We start from the raw sequence: 19,998 nt of genomic DNA on the forward strand, positions 1-19,998 counted from the left end.
CCCAAATCTTGGGAAAGCAATCTACCCTGATGTTTTATCTACTTTTTATCCTCGTTGTAGCTCAAATGTCTCTGATGCTCTTTGAGTGACCCATTGAGCAATTAGGCACAAAGATTTTGTCTATTCATGAGCTGTTGCAGGGATTTCTTTGCATCGTTTATTTATTTATTTATTTATTTATTTATTTATTTATTTATTTCAGTTTGCAGGACTTCAGGGAAAAGGACAGTTTTAGTTCTCAAATGATTCCACGTCAGAAAGATGGGAGAAAAATCAAAATGTTAGTTTGAAGAGTTTTGGCTGGGAATTGGCAGACACTAGAAGAAATCAGAATTGAGTCCAGTTTATAATGAATAGTATTAAAATCCAATATCTACAAAGATATGTTATTGAAATATTTTCTTTCTATAATTACTCTCGTTTTTCCCAAAGATAGCCAAATTAATACTAATTTGTTTGCAAAACAAGTCCAGTTTTAATAAACTTGGCCTAATTACTTACATAAGCAGAGCAAGAATAGTGATTGACCATACAAGGTTTTTAAAATCTGCTTTGTTGGAACTTTTTTATAAGGAATTTTAGGTTGAACTTTTAATAGCGTTTCAAGGCCAGAAGCCAAACTAAATTCTTGCTCTCAGATTCGCCTGCAATACCTGTAGATTTGGGTGAATTCATCCTCTTGAGGTCCCCAAAATATTCTGAAGTTCCTGCACCTGCCAGGAAGTCACTTTCTTTACTCATCTGGTAAGGCTGCTGGGAACTCTGTAAGCAAGGTCTCAGGCCAATTTCCAAGGGGCTTTATGGCTCCATGCTTCATAAAGTCAACCTCAGTTCCTTAAAGCTGCCCGGTCATATCTGAGTCTATACATGTCTCTTTGAAATATGACATTCTAGTCAAAGCCTTCATAAAATAACCAACGTTTCTAATGGTGTGCTGTTCCAAGAAGAACAGATTTTTATTGAACTTATGCTAACAATTATAACTGCCAGGAAAGAAAGAAAACTCACTGAGAGTTTCTGGACTTTGGAGAGTGCAGGGAGAGAGAAACGATAAATGCTTTCAATTTGTTCACAAAGGTGTATTTTATCATATTTCTGTAAGTCATACATACCTTAAGAGAAAAGGCTTCCTTAAATCTGGAAGAGCAAATATTAGAGAACCAGTAATGTTTCAGAGAAGAGCCATAAAAACCATAATCCTCTTCCTTAATTCATTCAGTCCCATATTATTAATTCTTGTTCTGTTTGAATGGAGCTTCCCCACTAGTTCTAGAAATTCTTCCTCAGCTTAGTTTTATAAACTCAAGGACATCAGAAACCTGGTGTTTGTCAAAAAGTCCTTTTCATGAATCTCCTTGAAGATGAAACACATTTTCAAGAGCATCAGAACAATAACTGTAAACGGCAAAAAAAGACTCAAAATGGACATGGTTAAAGATCTGATGAGAGGTCATTATAATGCAGTTGACAAGGATATCCAGTTGTTTTGGTGACTCACAACATATCAATAATTAGAATGTCAAGTGATGACCATATACCAGAACATATTAAAATTTTAGAAATTTCATAAAATTTCTGAAACAGTTACAGCATTTACCCCTACAATATAATCTAAGAAAGTTTGTCATTTGTTTGACAATGCTTCCCATGTAACTTAACATATCAAATAAGCAAGCCTAATTAGTCAAAAGGACTTCATTTACAATTTGAATCTTGGCAAGTTTTGTTAAAAACCTCAGTAGGTTTTAAAGTGCCTGCCTACATGAAAAGATGCTCAACGTCGCTCCTTATCAGGGAAATACAAATCAAAACCACACTCAGATATCACCTCACGCCAGTCAGAGTGGCCAAAATGAACAAATCAGGAGACTATAGATGCTGGCGAGGATGTGGAGACACGGGAACCCTCTTGCACTGTTGGTGGGAATGCAAATTGGTGCAGCCACTCTGGAAAACAGTGTGGAGGTTCCTCAAAAAATTAAAAATAGACCTACCCTATGACCCAGCAATAGCACAGCTAGGAATTTACCCAAGGGATCCAGGAGTGCTGATGCATAGGGGCACTTGTACCCCAATGTTTATAGCAGCACTCTCAACAATAGCCAAATTATGGAAAGAGCCTAAATGTCCATCAACTGATGAATGGATAAAGAAATTGTGGTTTATATACACAATGGAGTACTACAGGGCAATGAGAAAGAATGAAATATGGCCCTTTGTAGCAACGTGGATGGAACTGGAGAGTGTGATGCTAAGTGAAATAAGCCATACAGAGAAAGACAGATACCATATGTTTTCACTCTTATGTGGATCCTGAGAAACTTAACAGAAACCCATGGGGGAGGGGAAGGGAAAAAAAAAAAAAAAAAAAAGAGGTTAGAGTGGGGGAGAGCCAAAGCATAAGAGACTCTTAAAAAACTGAGAACAGGGGCGCCTGAGTGGCTCAGTCGGTTAAGCGTCCGACTTCGGCTCAGGTCATGATCTCGCGGTCCGTGAGTTCGAGCCCCGCGTTGGGCTCTGTGCTGACTGCTCGGAGCCTGGAGCCTGTTTCACATTCTGTGTCTCCCTCTCTCTCTGACCCTCCCCTGTTCATGCTCTGTCTCTCTCTGTCTCAAAAATAAATGAACCTTAAAAAAAAAAATTAAAAAAAAAAAAAAACTGAGAACAAACTGAGGGTTGATGGGGGGTGGGTGGGAGGGAGGGGAGGGTGGGTGATGGGTATTGAGGAGGAAACCTTTTGGGATGAGCACTGGGTGTTGTATGGAAACCAATTTGACAATAAATTTCATATATTAAAAATAAATAAATAAATAAATAAAGTGCCTGCCTAAATAAGATCATAGATCATTATACTACTTAATATTTAATTATCTATTTAACCAAGATGGCAATAAGAGATTCCAAAGGCAAATACAAAAGGTTACCTAGTTGTTAGCAAAACTTAGCTCCTTTTAATATTGAGAGATCTCAAATTTGTTAAGTAATCAAAGACCTGATAAAGACAAAACAAAGCAACTATCGTTGGGCACAGGGGAAGGGGGAGGGGAGGGAGGGCAGATAAGAAAAACTTTGTTCACAATTTCTTATCAAGAGCAGATCAATAATCCAAGAAAGCTTTGTCTTTTTAACCGAGAAAAAGGCCAAATTTCTATTTTATATCAATTTACTTTTAAAACTCATTCATTCCAACCTTCACCAGTCCTGACCATGCATAAAATTCTTTTTCCAAAGATTTCACAAACCTGCAACTTTCTTTTTCATTCAGATTTTCCTAAGCCTTCTCTCTCTAAGTAACCAGTCTCATATTAGGACAAAATTACTTTTCTTTCCCTCAACCAAAATGTATTCCCGTTCCTCACATCTTTCTTGTTAAAAACACAGCTTACTGGGGCGCCTGGGTGGCGCAGTCGGTTGAGCGTCCGACTTCAGCCAGGTCACGATCTCGCGGTCCGTGAGTTCGAGCCCCACGTCGGGCTCTGGGCTGATGGCTCAGAGCCTGGAGCCTGTTTCCGATTCTGTGTCTCCCTCTCTCTCTGCCCCTCCCCCGTTCATGCTCTGTCTCTCTCTGTCCCAAAAATAAATAAACGTTGAAAAAAAAAAATTAAAAAAAAAAAACACAGCTTACTTTCCTTACATACAGAGTTGCCTTCTTTATCACTTTCTAGCAGTCTCAATTACATTTGTCAGAATTCTTAATGCTTAGAAACCTTAATTTCTGGTAAAAATTAAGTAGTAACCAATTGTGAACGGTCACACTAGAATACTTAAGATCAGAAATGTAGGAATACATTTCAGAATTTCTAGGAAACTTTTTTTTTTAATTGTACAACTTTCTTTTTTTTTTTTTTTTAATTTTTTTTTCAACGTTTATTTATTTTTGGGACAGAGAGAGACAGAGCATGAACGGGGGAGGGGCAGAGAGAGAGGGAGACACAGAATCGGAAACAGGCTCCAGGCTCTGAGCCATCCGCCCAGAGCCCGATGCGGGGCTCGAACTCACGGACCGCGAGATCGTGACCTGGCTGAAGTCAGACACCTAACCGACTGCGCCACCCAGGCGCCCCTTGTACAACTTTCAATAAAACACAAAGTATGTTTACCAACAGACCCAAGTATCCCCAGTTTCTCCACAATAAGAAGGCAGAAGGGGACCTACATTCAGTAATCAATGCTTTAGTATTCTATCTTATTTGGCAAAGACTTAGATATCCAATAAATTCAACTCAATTTGTCGTTTAACTTAGCAAAACTTCAAAGTTTCAGGTAACCAAAGATTTTGAAAGCTATAAACCTTTTCATTTATTTAACCTAATTGCTTGTGACAGTTACCCGGGAAAACTTCATGAGACAGACAAAATCAACCATCATTTTAAAGTCATTTTTCTGCTGCCAAATTGCAACAAAGGTAACACAAGCTTATTTGACATTTAGTAAACCTTCACAGAACAATGGTGGTTTTTTTGAATTTTTTAAAATGTTTTTATTTATTTTTGAGAGAGAGAGGGAGATAGAGTGAGAGCCAGGGAAAGGCAGAGAGACAGGGAGACACAGAATCCGAAGCAGGCTCCAGTCTCTGAGCTGTCAGCACAGAGCCCAATGCAGGGCTCAAACTCACAAACCATGAGATCATGACCTGAACCAACTCAGAAGCTCAACCCACTGATTCATGCAGACACCCCAATGCAGATAACTCTAAAGACATGTCTATTTTAATTAAACCAACAAACTTGAACTAGTTTTAATATTGAATATTTTCCCAGATAGCATAAATTTGAAAAACATTTGGGTTAGTCTCCATCTTTCTGAGTTTTAGAACGCCCAATTCATTCTTATAAGCACTTGGCCTTTAAGCCAATTAAATAGAGCTCTTTCATGAATTAATTTTAGCAAGACCATCCGGGAGGTAGAAAACATATCTCACATTTTTTATAACACACACGTACACAAACAAGATGCAAACAAAATCTAACCTTCATTTCATTAATATTTGTGCAGAGCACATTGAAAGCCTGATTTCCAACTCTTTTCTTTTTTAAAAAAATAAATCTAATTGCAAAATAGCATTATAATTTATGGATCCGTGAATTGGTCATTTCCCATTTTCCAATATAACACAGCTGGTGTTGTCCAGAGATGCCAAAAGCTACAGCAACAAATAAACCGCATGGGGCCCAGAATACCTCTGAGTGTCGGTTGCTCCCCAAAGCCAAGGGCTTCACCGACTAAACCAAATAGCTTCCTAGTTTCTGGCTGCTTAGTCTTACAACCAGCTCTCTCTATGCTGGTTATGCACACACAAAAAAACTAAATTTAAGGGGTGACTGGCTGGCTCAGTGGATGGAGCATGTAACTCTTGATCTCAGGGTTGTAAGTTCAAGCCCCACTTTAGGTGTAGAGATTATTTCAAATTAAATAAAATCTTTTATTTTATTTTATTTTATTTTATTTTTTATTTTTAGAGAGAATGAGCAAGCAGGGGAGAGGAGCAGAGGGAGAGAAAGAATCTTTAGCAGGCTCCATGAGACCATGGAGTCTGACTCGGGGCTCGATCCCACAACCCTGGGATCAGGACCTGAGCCAAAATCGAGAGTTGGATGTTCAACCCACTGAGCCCCCCAGGCGCCCCTTAAATAAAATCTTAAAAAAAAAAAAAAAGAGAAGAAAAGAAAACTAATTTAGACATATCAAAGAACACTATCTGAGACTCAGGTTATTCTGTTAAATTTTCCCACCTAAGTAAGTACTTGCAAGTAGAGTGCTGTGTGTGTTGCACAAATAGTCTGCCAGAGTTCCTGTGGGTGCCTGATGGTTTTCTGGGAGCTGTTCGGCTTTTTTTTTTTTTTTTTTTTTTTTTAGTGCTTATTTATTTTGAGAGAGAGAGAGAGAGAGAGAAAGAGAGAGCAGGGGGAGGGGCAGAGAGAGAGGGAGAGTCCCAGTGCAGAGCCTGACGTGGGACTCGATCCTATGAACCATGAGATCATGACCTGAGCCGAAATCAAGAGTTGGAAGCTCAACTGACTGAGCCACCCAGGAGCCCTAGCTGTTCAACTTTTAAAACACAATGCCCTAGTCATTTTTGTTTCCATTTTGGTATAAGGCTTGAGCAAAATCTAAGGATGTTGAGTGTGATGGATCAAAGGGTGCTTCTTGTGAGTGTCATTTCCAAACAGCCATAATACATTCTTCTGGGTCTCGGTTTCTCCCGGCGAGGTCTAAGACCATTGGGGGGACTCAATCCCTATGTGTGCATCCCCAGATGAGCCAATCGCTAATTACTTTATGAGATGGAAATTCCTATGGGACTTGAGGAATACCCTCAGCCACTTCCGCGAGACTTTCAGTCACCTGAAAGTGGCTTTAGGCCAGAAGGAGCAAGAGTCCCTTCTCTTCAGAGATGAGTGATTCAGTCTCTCATATTTCTAGCCAGCAAATCTACTCCAGCCTTATATGAATAACATCAATTAGTATAATGTCAAATTAAAACAACCTACCCATAATTCCAACCCCTCTAGATTATTCCCACATGGGGAATATTACCAGTAACTCTCAACAACTCGAATAAAAGTCAGTGCTGCCAACCTAAATCGAGGAGGTCTGGATATTCCTGCGGGGAGGTCACCAGATACACCTGTGAGGTGCCGAGACGTCAGAGGGCCACACAGGGCCCCTGCTGATACCAAGCACCAGGCCCGGTGGACCCCACGTGTTTCTCGGCCTAGCTGCTCTGCTATCCTGCCTGCTATACCAAGAAATGCCGAGGAAGAATGAAGAAAACTTTTTAAAATTTTTAAAGAGAAAAGAAGAGTTTCATTCAAGCCCAAGTTAGGGCAGCTTCCTGGGGAAACACGCTCTTCACAGGGAAGGAAGTACTCGGGAGAATGAACAGTTTTTATAGGGTTGTATACTCTTTTTTTACATCTTGTAAAAACTCCAAAAATTATAGATTAGCATATAGGCAGGAATCACAAGTTTTGTGACCAAGGAATGCAGGGAGTAGTATGATTGATATCTCAGGGACAAGATGGTTTTCCTTTAGGCTACCCATTCACAGAGCAGGTGCACAGAACATGGGTGGTGGAGCCACAAGTCAGGCTCTGGGTTTGATTTATGTATAGTCACATTGACTTAGAAAGAAATCTAAAATGGCATCCTTCGTGTATCAGGCCTCCAGAGGGTTTTTCTCTCGTCACTACACATTTCTGCTTCAAGAAAACGTGAAGTTGGGGCACCTGGGTGGCTCAGTCAGTGGAGCGTCCATCTCTGGCTCGGGTCACGATCTCACAGTTCACGAGTTGGAGCCCCACACCAGGCTTGCTGCTGTCAGCACAGAGCCCACTTCAGATCCTCTGTCCTCCTCTCTCTCTGCTCCTCCCTGCTCACACTCTCTCTCTCAAAATTAAAAATAAACATTTAAATAATAATAATGATTAAAAAAAAAAAACGTGAAGTGAAGCGACTCGAGAGCGGTCAAGTAAACTCTTTCCATGGAATGGCATCTCGGCTCGTAGGTGAGGCTGAACTGACCACACCAAAAGACAGGGTGGAGCTTGCCTCACCTCTTTTGCCTTCAGCTGGACCATCCAAAGCTACCAGATAGTCCTATTGGCTCCTCTACTCACTGGAGACTTAGATGAACTGGGAGGGAGAACCCCCCTGAAGTGATAGCAGCTCCTGCCCCCCTGCCTCCCTCCCCAGTGACTGCCTTTCAGGCAGAACAGGAGGCATCGCTATTCCCCACCCCTACCAGAATACCCCACTACACGACCACATCCCCCAACCAGGAGGATTGCCAATTCCTGGTAAGGCAAGAATTTGACCAAAAACAAAAACAAAAAAACTGAAGAATGCCCTTGACTGTGCAGCCATGGTGGAAGAGCACCAGCAGTACCTGGCCTTCAGAGACAACCCAGTTTGAACAACTAACATCTCTCCTACGGCTTCATCTTGACAGCTCGCAAAAAGAGCGCGAACGCTGAAAGCTGAATCATTCTACTAGCAAGTGGAAAGAAAGCATGAACGCCAGGACATCTCAGGATCAATCCGTTTCTATCTGGTTCAGGTTAAGCCCACGATCACACCACTCCAACCTCTGCTTCCGTTGTCACACCCTGACACTCCTCTGGCCCTCTTGATTGAAGTCGATCCAGACGGGTAAACTGGGATAATCTCCCTCCCCATTTAAAAACCTTTAACTTAATGGGGCACCTGGGTGGACTCAGTCCGTTAAGCATCCGACTTTGGCTCAGCTCACAATCTCACGGTTCTGTGCTGACAGCTCGGAGCCTGAAGCCTGCTTCGGATTCCGTGTCCCCTTCTCTCTCTGCCCCTCCTCTGCTCACACTCTGTCTCTCAAAAATGAACAGACGTTTAAAAAAAATTTTTTTTTAATGAAAATCTTTAACTTAGTCACATCTACAAAGCCCCTTTGCCACATAAGGTAGCATCGTCACAGGTTCTGGATATTAAGAGGCGGATATTTGGGGGGTGGGGTGTTATTCTGCCTACTTGTAAAGACCATACTAGGGGCACCTGGGTCATCAACATTTGGGTAAATTAAGTAAAGCCGGCATCGGTTGTGTCCGTGACTGGCACAAACCAAGCACAGGCAGTGACCTGGAAGGCACAAACTTCCCAGCCCCGCGGTGAGCGTCAGCTGCCAGAGGCCTGCACGGGTCTGGTATGTTGGCAGCCTGCTTTAGGGTCCAAGAGAGCTAACGAGGAATGAAGTAGGAGAATCTCTTGGAAAACTGCACTTGAGTAAAGCTGAATCTTCAAGCAGTCCTGAGTGTGTGCACACAAGTGTGCGTGTGTCCCAGTGCGTGAGGACCTAAGGAGGTAACATAGTTGCAGGATCGTTTACCACAATGCCTGGGATCCCTGGTCTCACCTGCTTTGAAGAATGAAGAGGCGGACACAAAACAAGCAGCGGGCAAAAGTTTATTAGCAGGTAAGATCAGGAAGGGAGAATAGTAGGAAAGCTCTCTCCTTGTTTTATAAGGTTCTGGTTGGCCCTCCCCTGCCCCCTGTTCCCTCTCAGGTCCCACCCTTATTGGCCTAACAGCTCTGGGCGCTGGGAGGTCCATTCCTGATTGGTTCAATTCCACTGTATGACAGGTGGGCTATGGCCATGCTTAGGTCTTTTGTCACATCCCTGAGGGAAACCTGAGGGGGAGTAGGCGGGGTCTGTTCCATTCTTCTTTATTTATTTTTTTTTAATGTTTATTTATTTTTGAGACAGAGAGAGGCAGAGCACCAGTGGCAGTGGGGCACAGAGAGAGGGAGACGCAGAGCCCAAAGCAGGTTCCAGGCTCTGAGCTGTCAGCACAGAGCCCGACAGGGGGCTCAAAATCACAAACCGTGAGATCATGACCTGAGTGGAAGCTGGACGCTTAACGGACTGAGCCACCCAGGCACCCTGGGTGTGTTCCATTTGTAAGAGGAACTTTTATGCCTGGGGGGGGGGTTGCTGAGGTCAGATACTCCCAGCATTTGTCCAAAATATGTCTTTCCCCACCCAGGGACCTCAGGTCCTAATCCTTTCCCTCTCGACCTATTTTATCCTATTTTTTTCTTTTCTTTTCTTTTTTTATGTTTTTAATGTTTATTTTTTTTTTGAGACAGAGACAGAGTGTGAGTGGGGGAGGGGGAGAGAGAGGGAGAGAGAGAGAGACAGACAGACAGACAGACAGAATCCGAAGCAGGCTCTAGGCTCTGAGCTGTCAGCACAGAGCCCAAGGTGGGGCTCGAACTCACGGACTGGGAGAGCATGAAACAAGCCAAAGTGGGACGTTCAACCGACTGAGCCACCCAGGCGCCCCAATCCTATTTTTTTCTATTATAACATCTGCTGTGTTTTTTAACTTGTTAAAAAAAAAACAAACCATAAAATGTTTTAATGCAAATGTGAAGTTATCTTTAAAAGCAGCACATTTAATATTGCTAGATAGTAGTTGAACAATATTGTGAATGTACTAATGCCACTGGATTGTACATTTTAAAATAGTTTCGGGGCACCTGGGTGGCTCAGCCGTTTAAGTGCCCGACTCTTGGTTTTGGCTCAGGTCATGATCTCACAGTTGCTGGGACTGAACCCCACGTCAGGCTCTGTGCTCCCTCTCACCCCCGTTGGGAGCTCGTGTGTACTCTCTCTCTCAAAATACACAAATATCTAAAAAAATTAAAGTAAAATAAAATAGTTACATGTTATGTGAATTTTACCTCAATTTAAGAAAAATACCGCTAAAACCAAATAACCTTTTAAATGTTTTTAGGTCTCTTTGTTATGGTATACCTTTCTGAATATGCAAAATTCAGTAGTTTAAAATGTAATCTTATTAGTGTAAGAAATTTCATTTAATTCTCAAATTTTCACAGGCTTTGGACTATGTCCAGAAGAAATGTATCTCTAAATAAATTTTTCGTTAGCTTTCAAAAAATTATTTTAAAATAATCTCAAACTTATAGAAACGTTGCAGAAAATTAAAAGTGGAGTCAAAAGCCAGGCTCGTCTATTTCTGCTAATAATGCTGTATCTGGTTTCTCTGAATGCAAAGGAAAATGAGAAGACATTCAGATGGGAATAACATTTTATATTATTTGACTACCTGAAATGTCATATTAGGTTCCCGCTCCTGTTTTTTCCTTAGTAAAAATTACACCAAAGTGAAATCTTCATCAGTTACATTGCTTCTGAGAAAGGACTCAGAAAAAACTTTTTAAAAATTACGTTGACCTTTGAACAAAAAAGGAGTTAGAGAAGCCAACTTCTCCGATGCAGCTGAAAATCCATGCATAACTTTGACTCCCCCAAAATTTAACTACTAATAGCCTATCGCTGCAGAAGCCTTACCAGTAACATAAACAGCCAATTAACACATATTTTGTACGTTATATGTATTATATATATAAAACGTATATTGTATGTATATATAATACGTATTGTATGTATAATATTTTATGTATTATATATGTATAATTTGTATTATATATAATACATATATAATATATACTAATATATATTATATGTATAATATTGTGTATATATATGTTGTGTATATATATACATATATCTTATACTGAAGCTAGAGAAAAGAAAATGTTATTAAGAAAATCATAAGGGGGGGCACCTGAGTGGCTCAGTTGGTTAAGCATCCGACTTCAGCTCAGGTCATGATCTTGCAGTTCTCGGGGTTTGAGCCTCGCATTGGGCTCTTGTTGACAGCTCAAAACCTTGAGCTTGCTTCAGATTCTGGGTCTCCCCCTCTCTCTGCCTCTCTCCCCCTTGTGCTCTGTCTGTGTCTCTCTCTCAAAAATAAATAATAAGCATTAAAAATTTTTTTAAAAATCATAAAGAAGAGAAAAATACATTTACTGTACTTTACTGTATATATCGAAAAAAGAATTGTGTATAAGTGGACCTGTACAGTTCAAACCCATGTTGCTCAAGAGTCAAATGTATTTGAAAAATGTAAAAGTAGCATTAAGAGAACTTTTTTTTTTCCTTCTTTTAGTTAGTTTCCTTCTTTTAGTTGTTATTCTGGCCAACACTCCAAACCACAGACGTGGGGCAGCATCTAACCAAAGGAAACAGCTTCCTCTTGTAGGCTATGAATGGGCATCCCTCAAACCATGTCAGCTGAACACATCTATACCGCTGCCTCTGCTTTTAGAGTTCACACAAGCCAGGGAAACCTTGAACCCTTTCGTGTGATCTCAAGAGTCAGGTTGAGCAAGTGCCTCTTAACAATGGAGTAGAATATTTCTGCTCAAGTCTCAAAGAGTATGAAGTGGCTGCCCATTTGAGGGGTGATTCTCTTTGGAAGCCACAGAAGCTGAATGATCTGGGAGAGATGCAGGGAATGTTTTTGAACTGTGCTCCCCCAGAATTCAATTGTTGAAACCTAATCCCCATTAGGATGGTATTTGGAGGTGGTGCCTTTGGGAGGTGACTAGGTCATGGGGGCGGAGCCCTTGTGAATGGGATCGGTGGCGTTATAAAGACCCCAGAGAGCTGCCTTCCCCTTCCTTCCAAGTTGAGGACACAGCAGGAAGACAGCCATCTAGGAACCAGGAAGCAGGGAAGCAGGTTTTCATCACACATCGAAACAGCCAGCACTTTGGTCTTGGACTTCCCAGCCTCCACAACTATGAGAAGTAAATGTCTGTTGTTTATAAGTCATCTAGTCTACGGTACTTTGTTAAAGCAGCCAGAACAAACTAAGATGCTTCCTTTCCATATTTAGAAAGGCAAGGTTCACTTGTGAGCAGAAAAGAATAACGTGACCAATTTCTAGCTGGCTTATTGTTCTGTCTAAAATAACAATCATAAGAGCCCACATGAATAAAGAAGAGGTGGTATATATATATATATATATATATATATATATATATATATATATATATGTGTGTGTGTGTGTGTGTGTATACATATATATACCTATATATATACACACATATATGTATATATATGTATATATATATGTATATACATACATGCAATGGAATATTACTCAGCAATAAAAAGAATAAATTTTTGCCATTTCCAACAAAGTGGTTGGAAGTAGAATGCATTATGCTAAGCAAAATACATCAGAAAAAGATAAATATGATTTCACTCATATATGGAACTTGAGAAACACGACAGATGACCATAGGGGGAGGGAAGTAAAAAGATAAAAACAGGGAGAGGCAAACCATAAGAGATTCTTAAATACAGAGAACAAACTGAAGGTTGCTGGAGTGGGGGGAAGTTGGGTGGGAGGAGGGCTAAATGGATGATGGGCATTAAGGAGGGCACTTGTGGGGGTGAGCACTGGGTGTTTTACGTAAATGATGAATCACTAACTTCTGCTCCTGAAACCATTTTTACACTATATGTTAACTAACTTGGATTTAAATAAAATTTAAAAATAATAAATATATAAATAATAACAACAACAAAAGAATAAGAAAGGGCACATGCCCAGATACCATAAAAGTGAAATGAAATGACATGAAATATAAAATAAAAAGAAATGAAATGAAATAAAATAACAATCAGTATGATGAACTGCCAAACAGGCAACCTTGTAATAACAATAATTCCAATTATCTAAGAACAATTATGTAGTCACGCACCCATAAAGTTTGCAAACAGGCTAGAAACATAACTACACGGTGACTTCTACAACTATCTGTCATCTTAGGGCTCTCTCTGTTCTGGCGTTTCTGGCACATTCAGCGCAGTGATCATCAAAAGCTCTGTACGGGAGCCCAGGTTTTTGCTCTTTTCTGCCACCCTTGCACCTCCCCCTTCCGCAGCAGCGTGGATATCCAACAGAGTGGTGAACAGTAGGCATTCAGTGTTCCCACCATCTTGGGAACCTTCTCTTGCTCACAGGCTTGTCTCACACCTACCCCAGTTTATCATGTCTTCACTCCCTGGACACACTGGCCCAGTGACTGGGCTTCTGGAGACACAGCACGGTAGGGCACAACGCAGTGGGGGCTGGAGATGTTTCATTTCCTCCCCTCCCCTACTTTCTAACTTCAGTCTGGTTTCTGCCCTACCTCTCACTGACACCGCTCCATCAGGACAATCGGTGACATCCTAGTGGTCAATGTAGTGGGCACTTTACAATCCCCCCCCTCCACACCCTCTCCACACCCCTGCACCCCTCTTCTTTCATCCCTACCTGGCTGGTTGCCCCCCATCCATACAGCCTAAGAAACGCACCTGATTCTCAGCCCATTGCCCTCTTTGTCCTTCCTGAAAGAACCCTTCTTTTGTTCAGGTATCCACTCCCTGCACCCCTGGCCCTACCCCCAACTCCGGGGGGGGGGAGCTGATTTAATCTAAGGGTGGCCCATTTCCCCTCGCATGTCACCCAATTCTGGCCAGCAAGTAAAGGCAATCGAGTAAGGGATTCTGGGGGAAAGGGGCTTCTTTCTCTGGATGTTATAAACTGGATGTGATGTGCAGAATTCCCCTTTCAACTGAGAATGAAGCCAATTCAGAAAGAGACACAACAACTGGGAGAGAAAAACTGGGACTGTGATAACACATTAAGCTGCTGAATCCCCCAGTCCAGAACATTCTACAGTGGAGGAGCTTCCATTTCCTTATTGCTTATGCTGAGACGGGTTTCTATTACTCATAGCCAAAAGTCTCTCTCGTCTCCTTCGCGCCCAGTTTAGGGAAGAGCCCTGTCAGTTCCCCCCACCAAAATATATCCCAGATCCTTCCTTCCACTGGTCTTCCCCACAGCCAACATTCATTGGCTCGACTGCTTTACAATGTCTCACCGGCTGTGCCTTCTTGCGACAACCTGACTTGACATGGGACCTCTCAGCCTGACCGCACCGCTACTTGGAGTCCAGACCAATGACGTCAGTTCCCCACTACAGCCCGTCATTGCTTCGGTCTTGCGCTTCCTGGCCGCTGCTTTCTTCTCTAACCCCGTTTCCCCTCTTCAGATACACCAAGGTCCATCCTACTAGCTGTTTCCTCTGTCCAGAAGCCTTCTCCTTCCGAGCCATCAAAGGCCCAGGACACCTTACCCTTCCCTTGCGCCCTGAGAGGCCCCTGCCTGACTGTCCTGTCTACAGCAGCCCCGCTGGGCAGACCTCCAGCATGCTCTATATTGTGACAACTTTTCTTCCTTCAAGGCACCATCACTATGTGAAAGTCTCTTGCTTACTTCTTTATTGTACTTCCTGTAGAACGAAAACCCCGTGAGGACAGACGGCTTGGCTCCTGTGTTCACTGCTGTCTCCCCAGCACCTAGAACACGGGACAAGGTAGGCAACCTACTTACTGTTATTGATTCTCCCCACCCCCTCGATTCCCTCAGAACCCTGCCTGTCCCCAGCAGTTCTTACATTAGCCTTGGGATCCACCTCTCCTCAATAGAATTCCTCAATCACCACCGCACCATCCACCAGTCAGCATCAATGCAGGATTTTCCAAAGTGGGGCACGTGGACCCCCGGGTGGAGTAGTGGAGAGGATACTTGTATACAAAGATCCTGAGGGTTCTTGAGGAATTTTTAAAATTTCGTGTTTTCATGTGATTACCCAACATTCTGGATCACCCAGTATAGATTCCCACTTTTTTGCGGGAGGGGGGGGTGCACAAGTGAGCAAGGGGTAGAGACAGGGAGAGGGAGAGAGAGAGACAAGCGGGACTCACCGGGGACTCGTGTTTTACTCAAAGCGGGGCTCGTGTTCACCCGAAGAGGGGCTCGAGCTCACCCGACGTGGGACTTGAACTCACCAATGGTGAGATCATGACCTGAAGTCAGATGCTTGATGACTGAGCCACCCAGATGCCCCATTCCCACTTTGATCAAGCACTGCCTCGTTCTAGTGCCTGTGTTGGGTGTGTGTGTAGGTTTAGCAACAAGTGGGACCAGCTTTCCAATTTTATAGGAAAAGCACACAGACATACACGGTTATACACGCAGCATCCTTTGAAGGATCAAAAGACTGGCACTATTTGAAAGTCAACAGAGAATTGGTTTAAAAATGTTTGGTACATCCATACAGTAGGATATGATTCAGCAATAAAAATGTGCTAATAGGAAACAGACTGCATTAAGTGAAAAATGCAAGGTGCCAAGCAGAATGGAAAAGCAAGGGGTGGGGGGACAAAAGGTATAGATTCGTTTGCTTGTATATGCACAAAACATTTCTGGAAGGACACACAAGCAGCAACATTGGTTTCTCCCTGGGAGAACTAGATATCTAGGAGCACAGAAGTAGAACAGAGCCTTCTCTGGAAATAAATCTGAGCCCTTAGAATGTTGAACCACATAAATATTTCTTTCAAAAATAAATGGAAATACAAAAAGTGGTGTCTGCAATTACCCTCGTTTACTCACAGGCATCACAAACACCTTCAGAGGCCAGGCAGAAAATACGGGTGAGACGGACTTCAAGCTGTATTACAAAGCTGTAATGATCAAGACAGTATGGTACTGGCACAAAAACAGACACTCAGGGGGCGCCTGGGTGGCTCAGTCGGTTAAGCGTCCGACTTCAGCTCAGGTCACGATCTCGCGGTCCGCGGGTTCGGGCCCCGCGTCAGGCTCTGGGCTGATGGCTCAGAGCCTGGAGCCTGCTTCCAATTCTGTGTCTCCCTCTCTCTCTGCCCCTCCCCCATTCATGCTGTGTCTCTCTCTGTCTCAAAAGTAAATAAACGTTAAAAAAAAAATTTGAAAAAAAAACAGACACTCAGATCAGTGGAACAGAATAGGGAACCCAGAAATGGACCCACAAATATATAGTCAACTAACTAATCTTTGACAAAGCAAGAAAGACTATCCAATGGAATAAAGACAGTCTCTTCAGCAAGTGGTGCTGGGAAAACTGGACAGTGACATGCAGAAGAATGAACCTGGACCATTTTCTTACACCATACACAAAAAATAAACTCAAAATGGATGAAAGACCTAAATGTAAGACAGGAAGCCATCAGAATCCTTGAGGAGAAAGCAGGCAAAAGCCTCTTTGATCTTGGCCGCAGCAACTTCTTACTTAACACGTCTCTGGAGGCAAGGGAAACAAAAGCAAAAATGAATTATTGGGACCTCCTCAAGAAAATATGGGTGAGAGGGGCGCCTGGGTGGCGCAGTCGGTTAAGCGTCCGACTTCAGCCAGGTCATGATCTCGCGGTCCGTGAGTTCGAGCCCCGCATCAGGCTCTAGGCTGATGGCTCAGAGCCTGGAGCCTGTTTCCGATTCTGTGTCTCCCTCTCTCTCTGCCCCTCCCCCGTTCATGCTCTGTCTCTCTCTGTCCCAAAAATAAATAAATGTTGAAAAAAAAAATTTAAAAATTAAAAAAAATAATAATAAAAAAAAATATGGGTGAGAAAAATCAGCAGGGCTGGGACACTGGCAAACTGGACAGAGTGCCTCTTTATAAGTTACAAGGTCAAGCGCATCCCATGGACTGCACACAAAGGAGGCCAGGGGAAGGTAAAGAGCTGAATCTGTATGTGAAATCGTCTGATTTTGACATGTTGCTTAAAAAAAAAAAAAATCTTTAAAACTTTATTGTTATGTATCCAGAAATGTATATACGAAGAGCACAGCTCAATTAACACAAAGTGAACACAACATCCAGACCAAGAAATAGAACATGACCAGCCCCCTAAAGTCTTTCTCATCCAGCCACGGGCTCGCCACCCCACCCTCACACAGGAACTAGTTTCCTGACTCCTAATGGACTAGATTCATTTCCCTGCCTTTGGACATTATGTAAATGGAATCACACTGTACACATTCTTTTGGAGCTGCATCTATCTGTCAACCTGTGTTTGTGAGATTCCCCTATTGTGTTGTTGTGTGTGACTGTAGGTAGCTCTTTGTCATTGCTGATAAGACTTCCATCCGTTCGTGCAATTCATGGGCATTCCAGTGCCAATTCATGGGCATTTCGGTTGCTAACAGCTGGGCCTGTGAAAATAAGCCAGCTATGAATATTCTACATCATGTCTTCTGGTGAACGGATGTAAGCAATTTTGTTGGGCATATTTCTAGGAGTGGAATTACTGAGGCATGGAGTGCTTGCTTACCTTTAAGAGATACTGCCAAATGGTTTTCCTATCGAATTCTTGTTCCTCCATGTTCTTATGTGGGCCAATTAAAAAACAAAACAAAACAAACAAACAAACAAACCTGGTCCAAAGCAAACATCTGTAGGCCACCAGTTCGTCACCTCTGGCTTCGTGCAGCTTTAATTCTCATGGGAGAAAGTTCACGAGTTATGTTCAGATCTCATCCCGTCATTCCCTTCGAAAGACCTTTCAGCATCTCCTTGGATAATGGCCAAACTCAGCTTGACATCAAATGATCCCCTGCAGTTTGCCCTTTTTTTTTTGTATTTTGTCTCTTTTCTCTAATTGGCATTGGCCATTCTCCATGTGTCCATCACTGCCACTTAGCAGGCCCTGGGGGACCGTCACATTCTAGTAAGTCCACCTGCCCTGGACTGTGCTGTCCCCTGCCTGCAACTTCCCCTTTCCCTTGCCAGGATGATTTGGGTGCCTTCTCTCCTCTAAACTACTACCCAGAGTCTTTACCCTACATGTCCTGTCTGCGGTCTCTCTACCCCAAGGCCTAACATAATGCCTGGCACAGCACAGGTGCTCAGTACATGTCTGTGCCATAAACTCAGGGGCTGATGTTAATTTTTTTTTTTTTTTTTTTTTTGTAATGCAGATAGGAGTGAGGAAAAAAAGAAAAGGATAAATTTTAATCTCACCCTGCTGCTAGTTGTTCTCCACAGAGGCAACTGCTGGCACCATTTTCTCATGAATTCTTTCTGAGTTGCCTAATGAATGTATAGCTTTATATTCAATATAGTTACATATTCAATAGACACCACGAGGGGAAAAAAAGGCAGAGAACAGAGATGGGGAGTTGCAATTTTAACCTGAAAGGTCAGGACAGGCCCTAATTGAGAGGGTGAAATCTGCGCAAAGACGCAAAGCCCCAAAAGAAGAGAGCCATAGTAGTCTGAGGCAGGGCATTCCAGGCAGAGGGAACAGCAGGTGACAAGGCCCTGAAACAGAGGGTGCCCAGCCTGTTTGAGAAGAGGAAGACGAAACAGAAGGAGCATCTGTGAAAATCAGTGAACTGGGCCAAACTGCAGGGGACTTTATAAGCCACTCTAGGACTCAGACTTTCTTGAATGAGAAAGGAAGACGCTAGTTATTGAGATCAGGAGGTACATGGTCTGACTGGTGGTTTTCAAAATTCACTTCCTCTATAAAGAGCTGGCTCATTCTTTGTTGTAGTTCACTATTACACCATGCGAGGGGCCATAGTTTAGCCAGGCCCTTCAAATGAGGGACATTTGATCTGTTTCCTATCTTTTGGATGCAGAGTCCTCCAACATTTCCTTCTTTCCAAGAGTTCCGGCTGACAATTCTGATTAAAAACTTGTAACCTCACGCAATTCCTTCTTCTAAATGTAATTTTTATGGCGCCTGGGTCGTAAGTCGGCTAAGCCTCTGACTTCAGCTCATTATACCCTGACTCAGGTCATTATCTCCCGGTTGGCGAGTTCCAGCCCCACGTTGGTCTCCGTGCTGACAGTTTAGAACCTGGAGCCTGCTTCGGATTGTGTCTCCCCCTCTCTCTCTCTTTCAAAAATAAACATTAAAAGAATTTTCTAAAAAAACCTAATTTTCTTCTTCATTAAAGAAATGGGGTAACAGGTGAGCTCACTGGTTCCGGGGTTCCCGGCTCAGCCTCCCAGCGTGATGCCCTTTTTCCACTTTAAAAAGGTGCTTAGGTGAGCAACCAGTTAAAAACGGGCTGGAGAGGGTGGGCGTGCTTCCCGCTTCACTTCAGGGAAGGAGAGATCGGCCGGCCCAGGAGTCTGCGAGAGGGAGGGCACGTCCTGGGGACCGTGGAGACCCCGGCCCCTCAAGGAACAGATGATCTAAAGAAAGCGACACAGAAAGAGCTGATCTAGAAAAACCGCGCAGCAGAGACGGGCCTCCGGGGGCCGCGAGCCCAGAGACGTCGCAAAGACTCGCGCCTGCGCAGTGGCACGGGGAGCTGAGCCCGCGCGCCAGCGTTCCTTCCCACGACCTCCCCTCCGGCGCCTGCGCACTGAGGCCGGCTTCCCGAAGGCCTGTGAAACTGGGGCCCACAGATAGCCCTTCTTGCCGACCGAGAAGGGAGAATTGGCTCGTACTTGAATCCATCGTCTCTCTCTTCCCAGTTTATTAGACTAACTATAAATGCCCCATTCCCAATACTCCTAAAAGGGACGGACTCAATCCCTGAGGCTCTCTGGGCGCCGGGGGAGCCCAGGTAACTAAGGAGGCTGTGGGTGGGGCCACTCGGCGATCACGTGGCGGAGCTCCGCCAATCGGCGCGCAGACCGCACTTTGCGGCTCGGCTTCAAACAAACTACCGTGAGGTGAGAGCGGCCTCTGGGGCCCCGCCCCCCTCGCCTGGGTCTGGGGCCCCGCGAGACGCCGGGCGGGGGTGGGGGCGCCGGGAG

At 43.5% G+C, this 19,998-nt stretch overlaps 1 long non-coding RNA gene across 2 annotated transcripts; it reads right to left on the minus strand.

Annotated features, from left to right (window-relative positions):
- On the minus strand, nt 1-19,913 carry LOC123610571. Of its 2 annotated transcripts, none has more exons than XR_006718206.1 (3): nt 17,555-19,913; nt 14,679-14,761; nt 1-1,395 (listed from the first exon to the last, which is right to left on the minus strand). It is a non-coding gene; the product is annotated as an uncharacterized LOC123610571 (long non-coding RNA). The 2 variants fall into 2 exon arrangements; XR_006718205.1 differs by lacking the exon at nt 1-1,395 and adding an exon at nt 8,372-8,827.
- Nucleotides 19,914-19,998: the final 85 nt, after the last annotated feature.

Source organism: Leopardus geoffroyi, chromosome C2 (assembly GCF_018350155.1).
Source record: "Leopardus geoffroyi isolate Oge1 chromosome C2, O.geoffroyi_Oge1_pat1.0, whole genome shotgun sequence".
Classification (NCBI taxonomy): domain Eukaryota; kingdom Metazoa; phylum Chordata; class Mammalia; order Carnivora; family Felidae; genus Leopardus; species Leopardus geoffroyi.